Genomic DNA, 13,378 nt, shown 5'->3' with positions numbered 1-13,378 from the left:
TGATGAAATATTAAAATTGGGACTGCAGCTAGCAGGCCATCTTGAATTGAGGTCAGAATGCAGATTTCTGCACTAGAACTGAACGGTTGGGAGATGTTTCAAGCTACTTTTAAAGTCCAAATGGTATTTGGTTAACCCTCCCTGTTCAGGTTTTCGTAATGTAACACATAACGTATACCATTACTCGGAAACAGAAAAGATTGTGTTTTCAAAATGAGGGTGAAATAGCCTTAGGCATCTTTAACTCCACATTTTCCCAGCGAAGTACTCAGGTTTAGAAATTGAGGCATAAATAGAATGATTGTAAAAGGTTACTTTCTTTTAATGCTTTTAGGTGGAAACGAAGGCATGCCATTTTTCAGAATGTCCTGTATCTAGGGTTGCTGTTTGCAACTAAAGTTACACACAGATGAAGTTTGAGAAGGAGAAGAGCTACTGGCCCTTTTTCTGATCTCCCAGCCCTTAGAAACTGTAGGTTCGAATTTAGATAGTTTGTATGGAATGAGCTCCACCATTTAAACATTTGTTTATTTTAAAAAGAGCCTTGGGGGCCCCTGGGTGGCTCAGTTGAGTGTCTGACTTCAGCTCAGTCGTAATCTCACAGCTTGTGAGTTCGAGCCCCACATCGGGCTCCGTGCTGACAGCTGGGAGCCTGGAGCCTACTTCTGATTCTGTGCCTCCCTCTCTCTCTGCCCCTCCCCCGCTCACAAACGCTCACACGCGCTCACGCGCACTCTCTCTCAAAAATAAACATTAGGAAAATAAATAAATAAACATTAGGAGTGCCTGGGTGGCCCAGTCGGTTAAGCGTCTGACTTCAGCTCAGGTCATGATCTCACAGCCGGTGGGTTGGAGCCCTGCATCAGGCTCTGTGCTGACAGCTCAGAGCCTGGAACCTTCTTCGGATTCTTTGTCTCCCCCTCTCTCTGCTCTTCCCCTCCTTGTGCTCTCTCTCTTTCTCTCAGTAATAAATAATCATTAAAAATTTTTTTAAAAAAATAAACATCAAAAAATTTTAATAAGTAAATAAATAAAAAGAGCCTCAGTCAGTATATAGCAAAATTGTGAACTTAGTTATCTATGGTATGGGTAATGAGGATGGATTTAAAAGAAAATAATGAGTTTGTTCAAAGGAAACACCTTTAGGGGTGCATGGGTGGTTCTTTGGTTCTTAAGCATCTGACCCTTGATCTCAGGGTGGTGAGTTCAATCCTATGTTGGGCTCTATGCTGGGCACGAAGCCTGATTAAAAGAAAATACCTTTAGCCGCTAGCCTAATAAACACTGGAATCCTGTAATGTACAAATTGTCCCAAACCAGCACTTATTTAGTTACACTTGTTTACTTTCTGCAGAATTAAAAAAAAAAATGGTCTTCCAGTTATTTTCTATATTTTCAGTTGAGTATGGAAGCAATTGCTTGTGATTTCACTCACTGAATGCTATTTTTGCTGCAATAACAAAGTAATCTAGAAAAAGTTTTCTGGGAGTGAAAAACAAGAATGTTGGTGCTGTACACCATGAAAAAAGTTGCTGTCTTCAGCCCACAGCATTTGATTTTCTTCAGGACTTTTTTTTTTTTCAGTAGGCATCACACCCACCATGGAGCCCAACATGGGGCTTGAACTCATAAGCCTGAGATCAAGACCTGAGCTGAGATCAAGAGTCAGTTGCTTAACCGACTGAGCCACCCCAGGACTAATTTTTTTTACAAAGCCTGTGAATCTTAAAAATAAGGGGCGCCTGGGTGGCTCAATCAGTTAAGCATCAGACTTTAGCTCAAGTCATGATCTCATGGTTCATGGGTTCGAGCCCCATGTAGGGCTCTGTGCTGACATCTCAGAGCCTGGAGCCTGCTTTGGATTCTGTGTCTCCCTCTCTCTCTGCTCCTCGCACACTCATGCTGTCTCTTTCTCTCTCTCTCTCTCTCAAAAATAAATAAACATTAAAAAAAATTTTAATCTTAAAAATAAAACAGTAATTAGGCCATAAAAATGGGTTTATTCAGGAATAGTGGAGAGTTGTAATTTGGGACACAGAAGCTGCTGAAAAACCATAGGCACATCCAACAAAGAAGAGGAACAGCATGTTTTTTGAGAAGCAGGAAGAATTTGGAATGGATTGTTTTGAAGGCAAGTCTAAAGTTCGTTGGAGAAAAGCATGGTTTCTCAGCAGCTAAGTTGCAGGGGTAGTTGTTTTCTTATAAAAGATGCAGTGTGCGTCTTTTCTGTGTGAGGGACTGTGATGATTCTTTCTTCTCGAGGTTTCTTCTGTTGGGGTCTGTAACTGACACTTCTTCCGGTAATTGCAGAGGAATGCTTTGACTCCCACTGCCTCCCTCCAGACTCTAGTGAGGTTTCCCTTCGTTAGTTTTCACAAGGCCTTTCTCGATTTGTTTAGTGCTTAAATGTTTGTCATCTCCACAAAGGTAATTTTTCATTAGTGCCTAGTGACTTAATCTACTGGTTTTTTTAAATGACTTTTTGCAATATTTGTTTTTTCCATGACACTCGCTTAATAAGTCTTCCTACCAGCTTGTTTCTTACCAGTTCCTCCAATAAACACAGTCGTTTTCCGTGAGCATGATTACTCTGCCTCCTGTGTGATCCTACAAAATTCTGCATGTGCCCCTATAATTCCTGCATAATGATACGCCTTATTTCTGCTTTTGTTTCCCAGAAATACCTAGCACAGCAAAGATTCAGTATCTGTAGACCTGGATTTTCATTACTATTTTTTTTTTCAGGTTGTCCTGCTCCTATATTCGTGTTTCAACCAAATGGCATCTTTTTCCTCAGACACCCAAGTAAGTACCAAATTCTTTAGTAAAGGAATAAGAGGATGCAGAGAAATCACAGGTTTAAATAAATACAATAAAGGAAAGGAAAGGAAAGGAAAGGAAAGGAAAGGAAAGGAAAGGAAAGGAAAGGAAAGGAAAGGAAAGGAAATAGAGTTTATTGGCCATCTCTTTTGGGGGTCTTTCAGCCTAACTACAGGATGTTTCATTCATCACGTTCCTGATCTCTAACTCAGGAGTCAGCAAATTATGGCCTCTGGGGGTAATTCAGCCTGCCACTTGTTTTTGTATGGTCTGAGGATGGTTTTACATTTTTAATGGTTGGGGTTGGGGGAAGGTGATCAAAAGAAGACTTCATGACACATGAAAATTAGATTAAATTCAAAGGTCAGTATCCATCAATAAAGTTTTTAAGAACACAGCCACTCCAGTTCATTTACTTAGCGTCTATATCTGTTGTCCTGCTACAAAAGCAGGGCTGAATAGTTGTAATACACACCATATGAACCACACTATCCGGGTAATATATTTACTATCCGGTTCCTTACAGAAAACATTTGCCACCCCCTGAGCTAACTGATTCCTAAACTTTAAACTGTTTTACGAATGCTCCATCCAGCTCCCTCCATCAGATAATAAAATTGTAAACAAGAACAGAGGATTCAATCTTTATTTTTAAATAGAGTTTATGGTATTCCAATTATTAAAAAACACATACGCTTGGGACGCCTGGGTGGCTCAGTCAGTTGAGTGTCTGACATTGGCTCAGTCATGATCTCACAGTTTGTGGGTTCGAGCCCCACGTAGGGCTCTGTGCTGACGGCTGGGAGCCTGCATCCTGCTTCAGATTCCGTATCTCCCTCTCTCTCTGCCTCTCCTCTCCTGGTGCTCTATCTCTCAAAGATGAATAAATGTTCACAAGAAAGAGAAAAATACCTGTGCTTATTATCACAAAATGTACAACAGGAGAAATAATTGAAAGATGAGAAGAACACTCAGAATCCCATCTCACCAAATCAACCTTGGATTATGTTTTCCTGTATTTCCTTCTCGTGTTTTCTTTCCTGGGTGTTTAATATATGTTTTATTTTCCAATTCAAAAGTAATACATCGTCATTTAAAAAAAAAGCCATAGATATTTTTTAAAAGATGTCAAAAGGCTATCCTTGTTTTTCAAACCCCGAAGGATAATTACTTGGCTTTTTCAATAATTTCTCTGTAGTGTTCTTCTAAATATACAAACGCATTTTTAAAATATGAGTCATCTTCACATACAGAATTTGGTATCATTTGGTATGAAGATTTTTTTATTCATAAAACATAATCATGGGTACTTTCCATGTTTCTTTAATATATTTATGATCAAAAGTGTATATTCAAACTTGTGGCCGTTTTTCCACTTAACATGACCCAACCACGTGACTGGGGAAAATGCTCATTCTGACCGGTAACTCTGTTCTTCTGAAAATGTCCTAAAGATCACCAGATACTTTCCAACACAAAGAAAAAGTATTGCTTCCTTGTTCCTAGCTAATTCTAAATATCTTTTGAAAGGCTTTTCTTAAATCTCTCTTGGAAATGTATGGTTTTAAAAAATGCTCCATTTTCCAGTGATTCACCCCTACATCCCTATCTGACTTCTTTCAGTTGCCACACTGTGATTTTTTTGTCGCTGTTTTCATTTTGTACATAATAATCAAAAGTCCTGTGAACCTTCTACTTTAACGTGAGTGCTTTAACCTCAACACCAGATGATCACTAAAATCACCTGACAAGTGTTCATAATATTCCACTGCCTGGGTCCCTACTGGCAGAAATTCTAATGTAATTGGTCTGGACTAGAGTCCTAGTTAGTTAGTAAGGGCTGCAGGTGGTTCTAATACTCAACCAGGAGACCTAGAGGAATGCTGCCCTAGGTCTAGGAACTCACTTTTTGTTCTCCATAAAATCCACTTATCATCTAGTTCCATCTTTCCTCCTCCGAGGACCCATATCTCACTCGGGTTATGGCTGGAGCCCTGATTGGGACAGTCATGGGGAAGCAGATTTGGGACAGAAACGATCGTAACACCAAGATAAACTTACATTCAGAGCACCAGGCATAGCCTCCTTACCACACCTCTTAATATTGGCAGCTCCCATTTTCTGAGCCGCTATTGTGTGCCAGGCATTGTGCTAGGGACACTGCACACATCACCTCAGTCACTCCTCACACAACCCTTCATGTAGCCGTATAACATTTTAATTTTTTTTAATTTTTAATTTTTTTATAATTATTTATCTTAGAGTGCGAACAGCGGAGGGGCAGAGAGAGAGGGAGACACAGAATCCGAAGCAGGCTTCGGCTCTGAGCTGTCGGCACAGAGCCCGACGTGGGGCTTAAACCCACAAACTGTGAGATCATGACCTGAGCAGAAGTTGGACGCTCAACTGATTGAGCCATCCAGGTGCCCCGGCATATAACATTTTTTAATTTTTTTTTTTTTTTTTTTAATTTTTGGGACAGAGAGAGACAGAGCATGAATGGGGGAGGGGCAGAGAGAGAGGGAGACACAGAATCGGAAACAGGCTCCAGGCTCTGAGCCATCAGCCCAGAGCCTGACGCGGGGCTCGAACTCACGGACCGCGAGATCGTGACCTGGCTGAAGTCGGACGCTTAACCGACTGCACCACCCAGGCGCCCCTAACATTTTTTAAATGAAGAAACTGAGGCTTACAGAATCCACTGATCTCTTCTGCCCAGAACATCCCACTTTCTGATTTTCCTGCCAAGGCCCTTCTCACAAAAGCTGCAGCGTGACCCTCATGTGAGGCCTCTCTGCATTAGGGTGGCCCCAGAAACCCCAGAAACAGGAAGCACTTCTGTGCACTTCTGGCCTACTTTGCAGGACTTTGCAGAGTCCTGACCGCCAAGACCAGAGAAGGTTGGAGTGAGGTCGAAATCGGAATAGGGAGAGCTTCTTTCTCCACACAGGGTGAACTGAAGGAGAAATAGGGCAGTCTCTTTACAAAGAAAGGGAAGAGAAGGTTAGCATAAGGACTCCTGAGGATGTTTTCTTAGGGATACAAAGTAATCCCCACTAACTCAGAATTTGCTGAATTGTTGGAGAAACTTGGCAATTCTTTGTATGTCCACAGCGTAGTGCTTATGTGATGCCAGCCTGTGCTCTGAGTTACCCAGTTTAAATTCTAGCTTTTTGCCTCTGCTGACAATTATTCTCGAACTCAATGGCTCTTTAAAAGAATCACTTGGGCACTTTTTCAAATGCAGATCGCCAGTGCCATTTTCCCAGCGAAAAGCCTGATTCAGGAACGCAAGGCTCAGGAATCTGAATATTTAACTGGTACCCAAGTCAGGTGGTTCTGAACTACAGTTTGCAACCACTAATCAGACCTGTATTGTGGGTCCACCGCTCCCTTTCTCGTGATCTCAGCGGCCATTCCGTGCTCTGTCTCCTCTTTGCAAGCAACCACGCCTCCTTCCTTGTTAGCAGGTATATCAAATATCACTGTGTAACAAATTACCCTAAAAGTGAATCGCTTAAACAACAAGCATTTATTCTCTCATAGTCCCTGTGATCTGAGAAATTCAGGAGTGGCTTGACTGGGTGGTTCCAGTTTAGAGTCTCTTGAAACTGTAGTCGAACCGTAGGCTGGGGCCACAGTCTTTTCTGAAGCCTCAACTGGAGGAGGGGGGGGGGTTGGGATCTCCTTCCAAGTTCACTCCCACAACTCTTGACACACCTCAGACCCTTGCTGGCTGGAGACTTAGGTTCTTTCCCAGGTGGGCCTCTCCCTAGGCTGCCTGATCGTCCTCAGGACTCGGCAGCTGAGTATCCCAAGAGGGAGTGATCTGACAGCGTGCACCTCACGTGGAAGCTACAGTCTTTTTACCAACCCATCTTGGCAATGACACCCCGTAGTGTATTCGTTCGCTAGGGCTGCCGTTACAAAATACCGAGAACTGGGTGGTTTACAACAAGAGAAATGGATTCAGTCACAGTTCCGGAGGCTTCCCAAACCGAAGTGTCCCCAACTCGAACTGCTCTAGAGGAGGATCCTTCCTTGCCTCTTCCCAGTGACTGGTGTTTGCCAGTAATCCTTGGTGTTCTGGCTGGTGGCAGCAGCACTCCGTTGCCATGGAGTCACATGGCCGTCTTCTCCATCTTCCCCCAGTGCACATCTGTCTTTGTTTGAACTTGTGTCCAAGTTTCCCCCCGCCCTTTTTAATGTTTATTTATTTTTGAGAGAGAGAGAGAGAGAACTTGAGCGGGTGAGGGGCAGAGAGAGAGGGGGACACAGAATCCTAAGCAGGCTCCAGGCTCCGAGCATCAGCACAGAGCCCGACGCGGGGCTCGAACTCACAAACAGCGAGATCATGACCCGAGCAAAGTCAGATGCTTAGCCGATTGAGCGACCCAGGTGCCCCACGTCCCCCCCCCCCTTAAAAAAAAAGTTTATTTACTTTGAGAAAGAGAGAGAAGTGAGGGAGGAGCAGAGAGAGGGAGAGAGAGAGAATCCCAAGCAGGCTCTGTGCTGTCAGCGCAGAGCTCGATTCGGGGCTCGATCTCATCCCATGAACAGTGAGATCAAGACCTGAGCCGAAATCAAGAGTTGGACACTCAGCTGACTGAGCCACCCAGGCGCCCCATAAATGTCTCCTTTTTATAAGGCCAGCAATCATATTGGATGAGGGCCTGCCCTAACGACCTATTTTAGCTTAATTACTTCTGGAAAGACCCGATTTCCAACTCAGGTCACATCCTGAGGTGCTGGCGGTTAGAACTTCAGCACGCCTTACTGCGGGACACAGTTCAACCCCTAACACATAGCTTCTGCTCTATGCTGTTGGTCACACAGCACATCCCTGGTACAGTGTGGACAGTGTGGGAGGCAGCTGCACAGACTGAGGACCAGGAGGAGGGATGGCGGGGTCATCGAAGGCGGGCTACCATAACGACCCCTACGTCACACAGAAAATAGACGTTATCTTCAATTATCTACGAATAAAGAAAAAAGAATTGATTTATCAAGCGGCCACTGTTTCCATCCTTCCCCATCTTTAGATCACCTGTATCTTTGCCCATCTTCTCCTTCTCTCTGTCTCAGAGAAACAACGGGTTTGATTTCTGCCCAAGCCTTTGGTTCTTTGTGCACCAGATTACACCCCTTGTTCCATTAAGTATTTTTCTTTTTTTTCTCTTTTTTTTTTAATTAAAAAAAATTTTTTTTTAACGTTTTACTTTTTTGAGACAGAGAGAGAGCATGAGCAGGGGAGAGGCAGAGAGAGAGGGAGACACAGAATCTGAAGCAGGTTCCAGGCTCTGAGCTGACAGCACAGAGCCCGACATGGGGCTTGAATTCATGAACCATGAGATCATGACCTGAGCTGAAGTCAGATGCTTAACCAACTGAGCCACCCAGGTGCACCATCTTTTTTTTTTTTTTAATTTTTAAGTTTATTTATTTATTTTGAGAGAGACAGAGACGGCATGAGTGGGGGAGGGGCAGCTAGAGAGGGAGACAGAGTGCTGCCCTGCCAGCACAGAGCCTGACGCAGGGCTCGAACCCACAAAGCCATGATATCATGAACTGAGCCAAAACCAATAGTCGGATGCTTAGCCGACTGAGCCAGCCAGGCGCCCCTTTTTTCTATCTTAAGTCTCACCCTGTCCACTACCTCTTTGATCCCTGTCAAACCTACTTTGTTTCTCCCATTAAAAGTTTTTTTTTTTTTAGTTTTTTAATGTTTTTATTCAGTTTTTGAGAGACACAGAGAGAGACTGTGAGCGGGGGAGGGGTAGAGAGAGAGAGGGAGACCCAGAATCCGAAGCAGGCTCCAGGCTCTGAGCTGTCAGCACAGAGCCGGACGCAGGGGCTCGAACTCACGAACCCCGAGACCATGACCCGAGCCGAAGTCGGACACTCAACTGACTGAGCCAACCAGGCACCCCCCCCTTAAAACTGTTTTTCAAGAAACCCTCCTCTGAACCTCTGTCGCTTGTCAACCTGCCCCATCTCACCTTTCCTAAGCCAACATGTTTCTTTACAGAGCAGGTAGCCTTTATACACGAGGTGCCACTTTCTCAAGCTCTCGCTCACCTGCAGTCAGACTCCCCCCCGCCCGCCCCATTCCCCTCCCTACCACCCCCAAAACTGCCCTCGAGACATTCACCATTCACCCGATTGCAAAATCCAGTGGCCTGTTAGCAACTCTCATCCTCCGCAATGAAAGCTGTGTTCACCCTCCCCTCACTGTGCGCCAAGCATAGCACTCAGGACTTCGGATTAAGTAGCCAATTCCGTCCTCATGCAACTCTCTGAAATCAATTCACACCCTCGTTTAAAAAAAATATGTGGAACCCAAAGCTGAAAGTCACACAGCTGGAAGCGGTGGAACCCTGAACCGAACCCAGCACGCCTCTTCCAACTCTGTGGTTCCAAAGGATTTCCTTTCCAAAGTTTACCCAAAGGGGAAATCTATAACCTCACAGCATTATTAAATCAGGAGAGAACATTTCACATCACGGGTAAGTCACCCTGGCTGCATTTTGGTCTCTGTCTTACAAATGTGTGAGCTCGAACGTGCCAATGGTTGCAGCCCTTGCAAGTAAGGACTGAAGCATCTAGGCTGTGTCACACGGGACACCCGCAGGCCAAACATGCGGGCGAAGCCCTGAGCCAATCAGCTAAGCCTACAGGAACTGCAATCGTGTGTGCTGGAATTTCGGTCCCAACGCCTACCCTGGCAGCTCCAGAGCTGAATTACGGCCTGGCGCATCCAACAATTTTTGCTGAGTGACTCTATGACTTTCAGCATGCTGCTGGACCTTTCTAAGCCGCAGTTTCCTCGTGTCCGAAATAGGTCAGTAATAGTACTTAATTCATAGGGTTGTCATGAGGATTCAGTGAGGCAGCGTGTGTAATGTATTCGATCCGGAGCCTGGTCCATTCAGCACATTTCAGCGGTAGTAAGTCATACGCTAAGCAATGTCTTCTCATTCAGAAAGGACAAAACTCGTAGAGGAGGTTAGGCTGCTCTAACAGAGAGAACCAACAAGACTGAGTTGACAAACATGGACATTTCTTTCTCATGTCCCCAAATCCTCTGCAGGTAGAAGATAAAAGATTGCAACGTCCCAAAGACCAAACCATTCAAGGGGTTTATGAAAACCAGAGAACTGGACAAGAGCCCACCAATGTTTGTTGACTCCTATACCCACTCTGTCCTCCACGCTGTCAGGAACTGGGACCAACCAATCGCCAAGCTCTTTCCATCTTTAACATCAAGGGGGAAGCCTCAAAAGTATTAACTCTCCATACCCATTTATAACAGAGCCATTGTGGCAGGGCACACAGGAGAGATCCCCCAGAGAGGGACACACCGCAAGATCAGCCCCAGTACTGGAAATTATGCCTTCTCTAATGCGACAATTAGGGTCGAGACACAGGGGGCCAATCCAGTGCTGCACAATTGACATCTACCTCTTTGACAAGTCAGCGTGCCTACTAGTGGCCAAGTTTAGCCAGAAGAAATGGTGCTTCGGCTACGGAGCTGTAGAGGGGAATGAGAAGCTCTACCGTGTGTTTCTTCCTGATCATTGTACCTCAAGTAAACAATCTCCTATTTTAGGAGCTTGGGTACGGAGTATTTAAGTTAAATTCAATGCCCATGGCTTGGGTGTAATGTGTAATGAGCTTCCGTAGAGATCTGGTTGAATCCGCAGTGAGACACTGCGAGGAACCCAGAGCTGCAGAGACTGGGGGCCCGATGGAAAACCAGAAGCCCAGCATCTCCAGGGTTAGCACAGGAGAACTAGTGCAGCTTCTGGTAGGTCTGGGGCTTCCAGGCTATCTTGGTGAGGCTGACCGTAGTTCTCTCCTATGTTTTTTACCACCCTAATTCCTGATGAAGGCTCATGTGCTCCCAGCCAAGGACCCTCTTCAGAACAGTAGGGCATATGGTAGAAATAGTTGAGGGTTCCTCAAAGCAGAAGCATGGTGGGGCACCTGGGTGGCTCAGTCGGTTAAGTGTCCAACTTTGGCTCAGGTCATGATCTCACAGTTCGTGGGTTCGAGCCCCGCATCGGGCTCTGTGCTGACAGCTCCGAGTCTGGAGCCTGCTTCAGATTCTGTGTCTCCCACTCTCTCTGCCCCTCCCCCACTCTCTCTCTCCTCTCTCTCTCTCTCTCTCAAAAAGTAAATAAACATTAAATTGTTTTTTTTAAGTGGAAGCATGGAAAGAAGAGGCTGGAGGTGGATGGAGATAGACGGGATTACGGTAGGCTAGCTACTATGTTAACGAGCTCAGACTTTATCCAGTGAACACTGAGTAGATGTAAGGTTTTAAGTTGACAGGGACCCCCACAGACATGACATGGAAATTGATGAAGTCATCCAGGTTTTTGTTGAGGCCAAGATGTATTCTAAGAACAGATTAGGAATGTATTTGCCATAACATAAATCAGTCCTGCGGATGTCACGTACAGCATGGTCACTACAGTTAATAACACGGTATCGCATACTCGAAAGTTGCTAGGAGAGCAGATTTTAAAAGTTCTCATCACAAGGAGAAAAATGTCTAACTAGATGTGATGAGCAGAGTTGTGATCATTTAGCAATATATACATATGTTAAATCATTATGTTGTACATTTGACGCTAATATAATGTTAAATGTCAATTATATAGCAATAAAAATAAATTTTTTTTAAGAATGTATTTGCCTTGGAAGGATGCTTCCAGTGACCAGTGAGCCCTGGAGATTCCAAGCATGAACACTATGGGGACGAGAGTTCAGGGGAAACGGGCTGACCAGAGGCTTACAATCAGGGCTGGGTTTCAGGGATACGATCAACTTGCCTGGCAATTCTGGCAGGACCCTGGTGCAATCAGTGTGTATTTTCTCTTCACTGGGTGCATTTGCAAATGTCAATGTGCCTCACGCACTCTGGATTCGTCCACCAAAGAACACGTTCTTACTCTATTGCACTGAACATTTTTTTAAGCTGTTAATTTGTTCATTTGTTTTGAGAGAGAGAGGCCTGACTCAGGGCTCAATCTCAAGACCATGATATCGTGACCTGAGCCGAAATCGAGAGTGGGACGCTTAACCAACTGAGTCACCCAGGAGCCCCTCACATTTGATTTCAAATACATGCTTCTTCTGGTTATGATTATAAGGCATGTCAAGTGCATTTTTAGTATTTTGTTCAGTAAGCCATTGGCCAACCTTGACCTAGCCTGGAATCTGGGCTGTCGTCCCCACACTTCCAAGGCATCTTGCCTTTCTCTAAATTCCCGTGGCCGTCCATGCTCTCCGTCTCTTCTAGCAGTTGTCACAGGCTGCCCTGGAACAGGATTGTTAGCAGCTAGATTATAAATTCTTTGATGTTAGAGACTCTGTTTTATAAATCTTGTATCCCTCTCAGCACAAAGACAGTCCCCCATATACAGTAGGCAGCCACACAAACCAGCCCACAGGGAACACCACCTTGTTCTTGAGGAGCGTTATGTCCTGTCCTCCTGATCAGACCCTCTGGGCAGGTATGTTGCTGCTGCCTGAAGCCATCCCATAGCCATTAGCAACTGGCTCATCGTGGCTCAACGAGGTTCTCTCTACCTTAGGAACTTTGAGTTTGGAACTGAGAGACCCAACGCTGAGGCATCTTAATGGCAGCACACCCGAAGGAAGCTGGCTTCCCAGTCTGTGGCCAAAGCACTCAGAAAGGCTTTGGTGCTGGCTCCTCCTTAAATGAACTTGTTCCAACCTCCTGGATCTCATGAGATCCCCAGCACTTTCCACTGATTTCCTCTTTATGCTTGAACTGGCTTCTGTAACTTGAGCACAAAATAGCCTAACACACATCTTCCGGTGCAAGCAACGAGAGGTGTGTTTATCATTAAGTACTCAGAAGCGTCGAACGAAATCCGGGGGCCAGGATGTGTCCCGGTCTAGGAAGGCATTTGGAAACAGGAAGTGGGAACTGTCAAGAACCCAGAAATACAGACTTTCTCTTTCCTTTCTCTCTCTCTCTCTCTCTCTTTCTGATTTCATTTGCTCTCTCCCTGCTGCCTGGCTTTCCCTGCCTCACGATCCATATGGCAGAAGCTGGCCACACCATGTCCCCCAGTTTTTATATCTTCTCCATCCAAAAGCAGATCTCAGGACGAGGGCGGAATCTCTTAGTCCCAATTCCAAGTTCCATGGAGAGGGAAATCTGATTAGTCCAGTTTGGGCATGGTGTCTATTCTCATGCTGGCAGAGGAGATAAGGTCACATGGTACAAGCAGAGCTATCAGAGAGCCCTCCTCTTAGGTGCGGACAAAGTGCAAACAGGGTCATGGTGAACGAGACTGGCCGCCTACGTGTTGGACGAATGAGCCGCTCAACTTCAAAATGGCCCGGTCTGCCTTAGATCCAACTTACAACCACCCACCACCCTTCTACCAGAGCAGGCCCAACCGGCTTATCTGTCTTCCTACACCAGGCTCTGCTTTGGCAAAGACGTGTGAAACCACCTTATTTGCCTGAGTCATGCGTATTTTTTTCACTATGTCTGCTGTAGGAAGATACCCTAGTA

The sequence above is a fragment of the Acinonyx jubatus genome, chromosome B3 (genome assembly GCF_027475565.1).
Source record: "Acinonyx jubatus isolate Ajub_Pintada_27869175 chromosome B3, VMU_Ajub_asm_v1.0, whole genome shotgun sequence".
Classification (NCBI taxonomy): Eukaryota; Metazoa; Chordata; class Mammalia; order Carnivora; family Felidae; genus Acinonyx; species Acinonyx jubatus.
The sequence above is the reverse complement of the archived record's forward strand: the minus strand, read 5'-3'. Positions refer to the sequence as shown.